This window comes from Rhinolophus sinicus, linkage group LG05, assembly GCF_036562045.2.
Source record: "Rhinolophus sinicus isolate RSC01 linkage group LG05, ASM3656204v1, whole genome shotgun sequence".
In the NCBI taxonomy this organism is placed as follows: Eukaryota; Metazoa; Chordata; class Mammalia; order Chiroptera; family Rhinolophidae; genus Rhinolophus; species Rhinolophus sinicus.
Window position 1 is genome coordinate 127,342,412 of NC_133755.1, and position 10,276 is coordinate 127,352,687.

Genomic DNA, 10,276 nt, shown 5'->3' on the forward strand with positions numbered 1-10,276 from the left:
AATCTTGTGCCGCTTAAGCTGGGCCCTGGTAGGGCAATTTCAGAACAAAGCAAATCACCAAGCACAACAATAACAATAAAGAAAAAATCAAATACATTCACATGTGAAATCAACTGACAACCCCCACTCAACACAGGCAAAGATGTCAAAGATATAAAGGCAAAACAAAACAAACAAAGCAAAAAGCAGCGCCAGTCTTGGCTTAAGCCCACCAAGTAATCTCCAGGTTGTCCTCTGCTGTACCAAAGAGTCCCCTGCATATTATGCAGGCAGAGCCAGTCACCTGGTGCCCAGAGTGACGTTGGGACTGCAGATTTAGATGCGTGGGGCTGAGGGGTCTGGATGGTAGTTTTTACAAAGTCATTGCAGTTTCTGCCCTTGCCTGCACATATGCACACTGAGAGTGGCACCATCAGCCCTGTGTCCAGTCTCCTGAGTCCTAGGGCACTTCTTCCGTGTGTGTGTGTGTGTGTGTGTGTGTGTGTGGCAGGCGGGAGATTTCTGAGCTGCTGAAAGCTGGGAGCTGCATCTGCCCCTTACTGCTGATCCCTGGGAGTGCCTCCACAGTTGTAATTGCCCTGCCCTAGGCAGGCCAGAAAGGGTGGGGGCTGGGGATGGAGGGGTCTTCTGTCTCCCAGCCCAGCCATGTCACACTCTTCCTGCAGGCCAGAAAAGGTGGTGGCTGGAGGTGGAAGAGTCTCTCCTCTCCTAGCCCAGCAAAAATCACACTCTTCCCAGCCTCTTCCCTGGTTCAGAGCTGCCTGCCAGTCTTCCCAGAGCCTGAGCACTAAGGCTCCTCTGTAATCTAACACTAATCCTCAGTTCAGGGACCAGTTTAAGTCTCTGGAAGTCTGGAAGGGCAGGGGTAGGATTGGAAGAGCTGTGTGGGGGGGGCAGGTATGGAGTTTGTGTCCTTTGTCTGGCCTAGGGCCCAACTGGAGGTATCAGCTGAGGTTATTGCCTCAAATGCTGGATATGCTGCCCCCTCGGCGGGAGAGATCAGCTGTGGGACACAGGGAAAGAGCCCACCTCCTGGCTTTTGTGTTCTCTGTTCCATCCTGGGATCCCCTGCATCTCTGCAGCTGCGGATGCCGGCCGCGTTTCCACAGCCGCAGATGTGGGCCTCGTCTCCACAGCCGAAGGTCCTTTTGCATGGATTTTTGAAGGGGACATAGAATACTGGGGTGAACTACTAGTTGAATGTGGTAGCGTATATTCAGAAATAACACACATTAGTTTTCAATTTCATTTGGCTAAACAAGTTACTAGTATTAATATGGCTGCTACTGCTAACAAGGTGTGCCTCTTTGGAGAGGAACATTTTAAAGTGCAGATCGGGCCCTGATATGGATAGTGCAGAGGTATATATTCTTCCCTAGGGAAGGACTTGCAAATATTTGGAAAAGAAGTACATTCTATCATACTATAAGAAAAGTTTCTACATTGATTCATTATGAAGAATTCTACTTTACCTAAGTTGTAATTTTTTTAATTTATTTTTCTCATATAGACCTCATAGCTTGTATTAGGGCATATCATCTTTTGCTGTAGGATAGAATTTTAAGCAAAAATAATGGTGTATTAACAATAATTATATAGATATGAGAGAATACTAATCTTTTTTTCAATTACAATTGGGATTCAAAATTATATTACTTTCAGGTGTATAGCCTAGTGGTTAGACATGTATATAACTTACAAAGTGATACCCTCATATAGTACCCACTTGACACCATGTATAGTTATTACAATATTATTAACTATATTCTCTATGCTGTACTTTATATCCCCATGACTATTTTGTAACTACCAATCTGTACTTCTTAATCCTTTCACTCTTTTCACTCAGTCCTCCAAATCCCCTCCTATCTGTCAATCATCAGTTTGTTCTCTGTATCCATGAGTCTATTTCTGTGTTGTTGTTTTTTGTTGTTGTTGTTGTTGTTGTTTTTGTTCATTTATTTATTTTCTAGATTTGACATATAAGTAAGATCATATAGGATTTGTCTCTATCTGACTTCTTTCATTTAGCTTAATACGCTCTAGGTCCCTTCATGTTGTCCTAACTAGTAAGATTTTATTCTTTTTTAATAGTCCATTGTATGTATGTACCAGTTCTTCTTTATCCATTTGTCTATTGATGGACACTTAGGTTGCTCACATATCTTGGCTATTGCAAACGATGCTGCAGTGAACATAAGGATGCTATATCTTTTTAAATCAGTGTTTTGGATTTCTTCAAATAAATGCCAAGATGTGGAATCGCTGGGTCATAAGGCAGTTCTATTTTAATTTTCCTGTGGAATCTCCATGCTATTTTCCACAGTGGCTGCACCAATGTGCAATCCCACCAACAGTGCACAAGTGTTCCCTTTTCTTCACATCCTTGCCAACACTTGTTGTTTGTTGATTTATTGATGACATCTATTCTGACAGGTGTGAGGTAATATCTCATTGTGGATTTTATCTGCAGTTCTCTGGTAATTGGTGACATTGAGCATCTTTTCATATGTCTATTGTACATCTATCTGTATTTCCTCTTTGGAAAAATGTCTATCACATGCTTTGACAATTTTTTTTAATTTGGTTGTTTGTTTTTTGGTGTTAATTTGTATGAGTTCTTTATAAATTTTGGCTGTTAACCCCTTATCAGATGTATCACTGGCAAATATTTTCACCCATTCAGTAGATTGTCTTTTCAATTTGTTGATGGTTTCCATCGCTGTACAAAATCTTTTTAGTTTGATGTTGTCCCATTTGTTTATTTTTTTCCTTTTGGTTCACTTGCTGGGGAGATATATCCAAAGAAAGATCGTTAAGAGTGATGTCAAAGAGTTGACTGCCGATGTTTTCTTCTAGGAGTTTTATGGTTCCAGTTCTTCATTTGAATCTTTAATCCATTTTGAGTTTATTCTTGTGTATGGTAAAAGGAAGTGGTCTAGTTTCATTTTTTGCAGATATCTGTCCAATTTTACCAACACAATTTACTGCTGAGACTGTTTTTACCCCATTGTATACATTCTTGCCTCCTGTGTCATAGATGATTTGACCATATAGGTGTGGGTTTATTTCTGGATTCTCCAACAAAATATTAATTTTACTCTGTCTTCCTATCACTTTCTTAAACTGATTTTACCCTGGACTCTTTTTTGCTTACTTGTTTTTTCCTAGTTTGAAAGTTAAGATGTAATTTACATCAATATATTTTTTTTTTCAAATTTAAGTGTACCATTTGAATTTGATGTGGTTAACAAATACGTACATTTGTGTAAATCCTAGCACAATAATAATAATAATAGAACATTTCTCCAAATTTTTTCTTCTGTCCCTCTATAGTTTCCTCTCCTGAATCACAGATCCTGTCAACAATCAATCTGCTTCTTATCATATAGTTTTACATTTATTAGAATGTTTTACAAATGGAATTATATTGTATTTTGACTCTTGTGTCTCACTTGTGTATCGCAGTAGTTAATTATTTTTTAATCACTGAGTTGTATTTCATCATATGGGAAAACCACAATTTGGCAATTCATTCTTCAGTTGGTAGACACTTAGGTTGTTTCCAGTTTGGGAATACTACAAATAAAGATTTTCTGAACATCTTCATACAATTATTTATGTGGACATATACTTTTTTATTTCTTTTTGGTACATACATACAATTGGGATTGTTGGTACTCCTAGTAAATATATGATAACCTTATAAGAAACTACAAAATTGTTTCAGTTTTTGCTTCACATATATTGATCCCTGTTATTAGTGAAATGTATATTTATAACTGCAATGTCACTGCTACATTGATTCTTTATCATAATGATGTTACTCTAACAATAATTCTTGATTTTAAAGTTATTTTCCCTGACATTTTTAGAATTCAAGTTTTCGTACGATTTTTCTCTGTATAGCATCCGTTTTCTTACTAATAATAGTCTCTTACTATTACCCTTTTTGTGCCTTTGTATTTAAAGTCCATCTCAAGCAGCACATAGTTGATTCTTGGTTTTTATCCAGTCTGACAATCTCTCTATTGATTGAAAGTATAAATAGCATTTAATGTAATTACTGATAGTATTGTGTTTATTCTACCAATTTGCTATTTTTATTTGTCTCAACTGTTTTCTTTCCTCTATTGTTTCTTTCTTGTCTTATTTTGTGTTAATAACTTTTTAAATATTTTTTTTCATTTATCTATGGTATTCTAGTTATTTTTCTTTCCATTATTTTACTTATACTAATTTACTTAGTATTAATGTTAAATTACTTAAGGTAAAATATAGGAATGTTAAAACAACATATTTTTATTTACCATGACTCCCCTTCTTGGGCAGAAATAGGGTTTACCATCTCTGTGATTTCTTTGCTGCAGAAATACTCATATTTTCCAACTACTCTATGACTTTCAGTTCTATACTAAATTTGTTTAACGGTTCTAACAGTTTTTGTTTTGTGGGGTCTTTAGGGTTTTCTGTATATAATACCATGTCATCTGCAAATAAGTACAGTTTTATGTCTTCCTTTCTAATCTAGATGACTTTTATTTCCTTTTCTTGCCTGAATGCTCTGGGTAGAACTTCCAGTACTATGTTAAATAAAAGTTGAGAGACTGGGGATTCTTGTCTTATTCCTGATCTTAGAGAGAAAGCTTTCACCTTTTAACTGTTGATGTTAGCTGTGGACTTGCCATAGATGGCCTTTATTATGTTGAGTTATAGTCCTTCTATACTCAATTTGTTGAGAGTTTTTATCATGTAAGGATGTTGAATTTTGCCAAATACTGAGGATTTTTGCATGTGTGTTCATCAGGGATATTTGACTTGTAATTTTCTTTTCTTGTAATGTACTGGATTTCATTCTTTCTATGAATGTTACATTATCATGTTTTTCCTTTATATTAGCTATATCTTTTCCACCTCTCAACGTTTATCTCCAACATCTTTAGCCCTGATGGCTGTAATTTCCAACCTGAGTTTTCTGTCTCTGGGGACTGGTCAGTATCCTGTAGAAAAAAAAGATTCAATTTTTACTCCTACCATTTTAAGTTGTTTGAGATTAAATTCTCTTGTTTCTGTATATTCTTAGATACTTCTCAGTGTTTTTAGAATGTTCTTCTAATTTTAGTGTAGTTTTATAGTTGTTTTCTATTGCGTGATTGCAGGACCACTTCATTTCTTCCCCTGTACATGCTTTCTTCTTATTTTTACTTTATCTTTTTTAACTTTTGTAACTGCTATAATAATTTGGAGGACATTGGGAAATGTGTAAATCAGTGTGTTTACAAATACTTGTAATATATTCAATATTTATTAATATGTGTTTTGCAATAAAAATATTCACATGAAACATAATTTTCATAATCTAGTTGGGAGATTCTATATTAGAAAAAATATAAATATTCTGTAGGTATTAGCATAGAGGAATTTATTTTATGATTTCAAAACCTGGAAAAAGAATACCTAGCCATGCCCAGGTAGTCTGAAACACTTTGGAAAATTGTGACCTTGTTTGAAGCATGAGATGTTGATCTCTCTGGATACCGCCACTGTACCTTCCATCGGAAACTCCTCAGTGCTCATCACTTTTTTTCCTGCGTGCCACCCAATCTTGCCCTCCTACTGCATAGGCTCCATTCCTTCCACATTCTCATATACTCTCAGTTTTGTGGCTGACATATCTCGGCATGTTCTTTATTAAATACATTCCCATCTTATGTTCCCAACCTCTTAGCTGTTTTAATACTGTCCAATGTTAGGAAGACTCATATAATAAAAGGTATGAGACTGGTTAATAAAGAATCCTGGAGGTGATTTCCCCAGATTGTCCTACTAAACGGGGGGTGTATAATGATAACAATTTTGATGACCTTTGGGAATGGGTCAGGCATGGTTACGCACTATTCACTTATTTTTCACTATCTTTTTATTAGTTCCAAGGAAATACAAAAGCTCCTTCATGCCTCTCAAAGGCTCCTAAGAAAGAAATCACCCTCCTTGTCTACTCATATATATCAAAACCCCAAACAATCCCATATGGCCTCAGAACAGGTAATCTTGTTCTCCTTAGCCATTATGTTACCATCTCCATATATCTCCTTAGGGGAGACACTGGTTAGAAAGAGCAAAGCTACATAAAGCATGTTGCATAAAGGGCCTCAAGAATGAGAAAGACAAGAGATTTGGAGAAAAATGGTGAGATGAACAAGATTCAATATGGCATTTAGTACAAACTTGTTGACAGAGAGACATTTGAAGGCAATCTCCACATAACCAAAAATCAAGAGTGCCCTTATGTAAAAACAAACAAACAAACAAGCAAACTTGAAAAGAGTGACCAATGAGATAAGTTCAGAATGTTGGGGAAAGGGTTGAGTCAGAGCATGTGGAATAGAGATCAAACCAAGAGCAAGTGAGGAGGCTCTGGAAGGCACCTCAGCAGGAAAGAGATGTTTCAGCAGAGTGTGAGCCTTGGAGATCAGTGTATCAGCCTGCAGCAAAGAAGTAAAGGCTATTGGACATTCCTCATCATTTCAGTTTGTGAAATACAAATGTTCTACATTACCTTTTTTTAGGAATAAAAAATCTTCAACACAAAACTAAAACATAGAAACCCATGTTACTGAGTTCATTATCATATTTGCTCTATCATTTAATGTAGTTTCATGTTTAGATGTTTTATTCTGCTTATCATTCTCTCTAGCACAGTGATAATGTTTATGTTTAATTATACCAATATCTTCTGATGAATCCTTTTTTCCACCTAAAAGTCAATAACCTCCTCATAGAGCTGCTTGTTAAATTCTCTTTTATGTAGGATGAACATTAAATATTGTACAGGGATATTGACCAATTAATGGCTTATTTTTAATTACCTATATTGACTTTCTTTATAAACTCAGTATTATTCAGGAGGAAGAGATGAAGAGTTAATTTGAAGAAGTGAGAGAAAACCCCAGTAAATTTTACAGAGACCCAGATTTGAACTCTATCCAGGAAAACCTTACACTGAAAACAAGCAAACAGGCTAATATATCCATAGAAAAGAAAGTGAAATTAGAGGATTGAAGGATAAATATAAATGTTATAATACATACAAAGAGAAAAGTTATTACTTCCTTACTTTTGTTTTCCTTTTTCCATTGATTGATTGGTTTATTGGAGAATAGACATGGATTTTTTTTTTTTTTTCTTTATGCTGTGCACTTTGTTGAACTGGTCTCAAGTCAGTGTACACGTAAGCCCTTGCTGCCTCCACACCTCAGTCCACTCCCAGGGAGACCAAAAGTCTTCATACATCTCAAATTGGAGGAAAAATTAGGGAGCATGGTGGCTGATCATTCAAAAGAAAAGAAACAAAAAGAACAAGTATTAAGGCAAAGATTTAAAAATATTTGGATTACATCGTTTACACAAAAGCAATGCTATCATCACTCTCCCGTGTGACTCACACTCGGACTGGCCTTTCTTAGGGAGAAGTGGGAAGCTTTGGGGCAGGCAAGGGATTTCCTGTAACAATGCATCTCACAATATTTGGAATGACAGCTAAAAAAAATAATAATAATAAAAAAAATTTTAATCAAAGTCCTCAGCCACATCGCAGAACCTTGGAGATGCTCACTCCAACTGACTGCTGTCACCTTTACCTTTACAGTTTTTAAATCCTGAGTCAAGGGCCAAAACAAACAACAAAACAAATAAAGCCATGCAAGTCTCACCTTGTTTTCTGCCAAAGTTAGGTTTTGTCAAGAAAGGGTATAACCAATTAAGTAACAGTCTGCCCAGAAACCTTTGCAGTAGATGATTGAGGGGCAGGACTCCTGCTTGCTGATCCACATCTGCTGGAAGATGGACTGCGAGGCCAGGACGGAGCCACAGATCCACACAGAGTACCCAGGAGTACTGGTGCTCAGGGGCGCAATGATCTTGATCTTCATGGTGCTGGGGGCCAGGGCGTTGATCTCCTTCTGCATCCTGTCAGGGATGCTTCAGTCCATGGTGGTACTACCAGACCGCACTGTGTGGCATAGAGGTCCTTGCAGATGGCGACATCACACTTCATGATGGAGTTAAAGGTAGTTTTGTGGATGTCACAGGATTCCAAGTCCAGGAAGGACAGGAAGAAAGGCTGGAAGAGGGCCTGGGCAACAGAACCGCTTATTGCAAATGGTGATAACCTATCCGTCAGGCAGCTCATAGCTGTTCTCCAGGGAGGAACTGGAGGCCGCAGTGGCCATCTGCTCCAAGTCCAGGGTGACGCAGCACAGCTTCTCCTTGATGTCACCCACGCTGTCCTGCTCAGTGGTGGTGGTGAAGTTGTAGCTGCATTCTGTGAGTATCTTCATGAGGTAGTCTGTCAGGTCCCTGCCAGCCAGGTCCAGAGGTAGGATGGCATGGGGGAGGGCGTACCCTCCAATGTGGGCACAAGTGAGTGACCCCATCACCAGAGTCCATCACGATGCCAGTGGTATGGCCAGAGGAGTATAGAGACAGCATGGCCTGGATGGCCACGTACATGGCTGAGGTGTTGAAGGTCACAAACACAATCTGGGTCATCTTCTCATGGTTGGCCTTGGGGTTCAGAAGGGTATAGGTTGGAAGCACAGGGTACTTCTTAGGGGCCACAGGTGGCTCATTGTAGAAGGTGTGGTGCCAGATGATTTCCATGTTGTCCCAGTAGGTGACAATGCCATACTTCAGGGTCAGAATGTCCCTCTTGCTCTGAGCCTCATTGCCCACATAGGAGTCCTCTGACCCATGTCCACTATTACACCCTGGTGCTGGGGTGCCCCACAATGGAGGGAAAGATGGTCAGGGAGGCATTGTGGCAGACAAAATCAGCCTTGCCCATGCTGGAGCCATTGTCTACCACAAGGGCAGTGATAGCGTTATCCATGGTGAGCTGAAGACGGTGTAGACTGGTGGCAGTGGTGGAACAACAAAGGCAAGAGGCCAGTGTTGGTGGGCGGATGTGGTCTCGGCAGTGCATTTACTCTTAACAGAAGAAATTGCATTCTGTTTGAGATAATTGTAATAACCATCGGTATTGATGACTTGGCTTCCTTTCATGTACCCTACTCCAGTCCTCATCCTTGTTTGTCACCTTAGGTGTGTCATTCCCCTTCAGGAGGGCATGCGATTCATATTGTACAGTCTGATCATATTAAACACATCCTCACTTCTTGCCTACATTACAAGGAGCTTTGTCTTCCTGCCATAATCACAAGAAAGGGTCCTGCCCGCAGTTCTAACTCTCTCTCTGCCTGACCACCTTGCCTCAGTGCTGCCTTCTGGCCCTGTGGGGTGTGCCGTGTCTCTTGTTTCCAGGGCCCCCTAAATATAATAAAATGTCTCCTTCATGACAGTTATTTCCACTCTGCATGTCTTAAAATACATGATTAATACAAATTCTAGGTACCTTTAAAATTATAATGGTATAAGTAAAGGTTACATTATTCTTGTACGTAGTACTATATAAAGTCCCGTATACATCATACAGTTTGCACATACTCTATGCTTATGAAAAAGTTTGCATCCCATAATGAAAACAAAGGGGTAGGTTTACCTTTATATTTTATTTTATATATTAAATTCAGTGTTGGAGAACCTTTCATTGTGGGAGGAAATAGCAGGCAGCTATTTTAACTGTCTCCTCAGTCCTCTCTTCCTTTACTTAAGTTGATAAGCCTTCCCTAAATTTAAGCCTTCCCTAAATTTCTCCAAGAAATATCTAGTTCACTTGGCAAAAATTGCCTTAAATTCTCTACATAGTTACTTTTTCTACATCCATCCATACTTTACATTAATGTGAGGTGCACCTAGACACAGAGTTCCTCATTCTGCCCAAGACTAAACCTCTGCTTTTTCATAATGCTTGACTGTTAGTTAATTCTTTCTCCCTTACCTTTAAATAGCTCACTGGATGTGTGTATTTATTTTAAGAAACTAGATTAAACTTCACATACATGCAAATTATGTCAAATATATCACAGTTTTAAAAATATGTATTTGATGGACACAAAATAATTTTTCATGATGGTTCATTCTGAATTATATTGTTAAGCAATATGAGCATATTTGTTTATATTAATAGAGTTTTCCTGTTTCATCATTTATGAAATGCTTATTTTTGTGTTTTACTCATTTTTGTTTTGTTTTCTTGTTGTTGTTGTTGTTGTTTTCCCTTTTCTGATTTTTTTGTTCCTTTGATAGGTGGGTCTTCATTATATATTTTTGGATACTTGTCCTTTTTTAGTTAAAATACATAGCAAATAATTTCCCT

At 38.1% G+C, this 10,276-nt stretch overlaps 1 pseudogene; it reads right to left on the minus strand.

The window, feature by feature from the left end:
• Window positions 1-7,739: 7,739 nt before the first annotated feature.
• On the minus strand, window positions 7,740-8,890 carry LOC109454885 (actin, cytoplasmic 2; annotated as a pseudogene).
• Window positions 8,891-10,276: the final 1,386 nt, after the last annotated feature.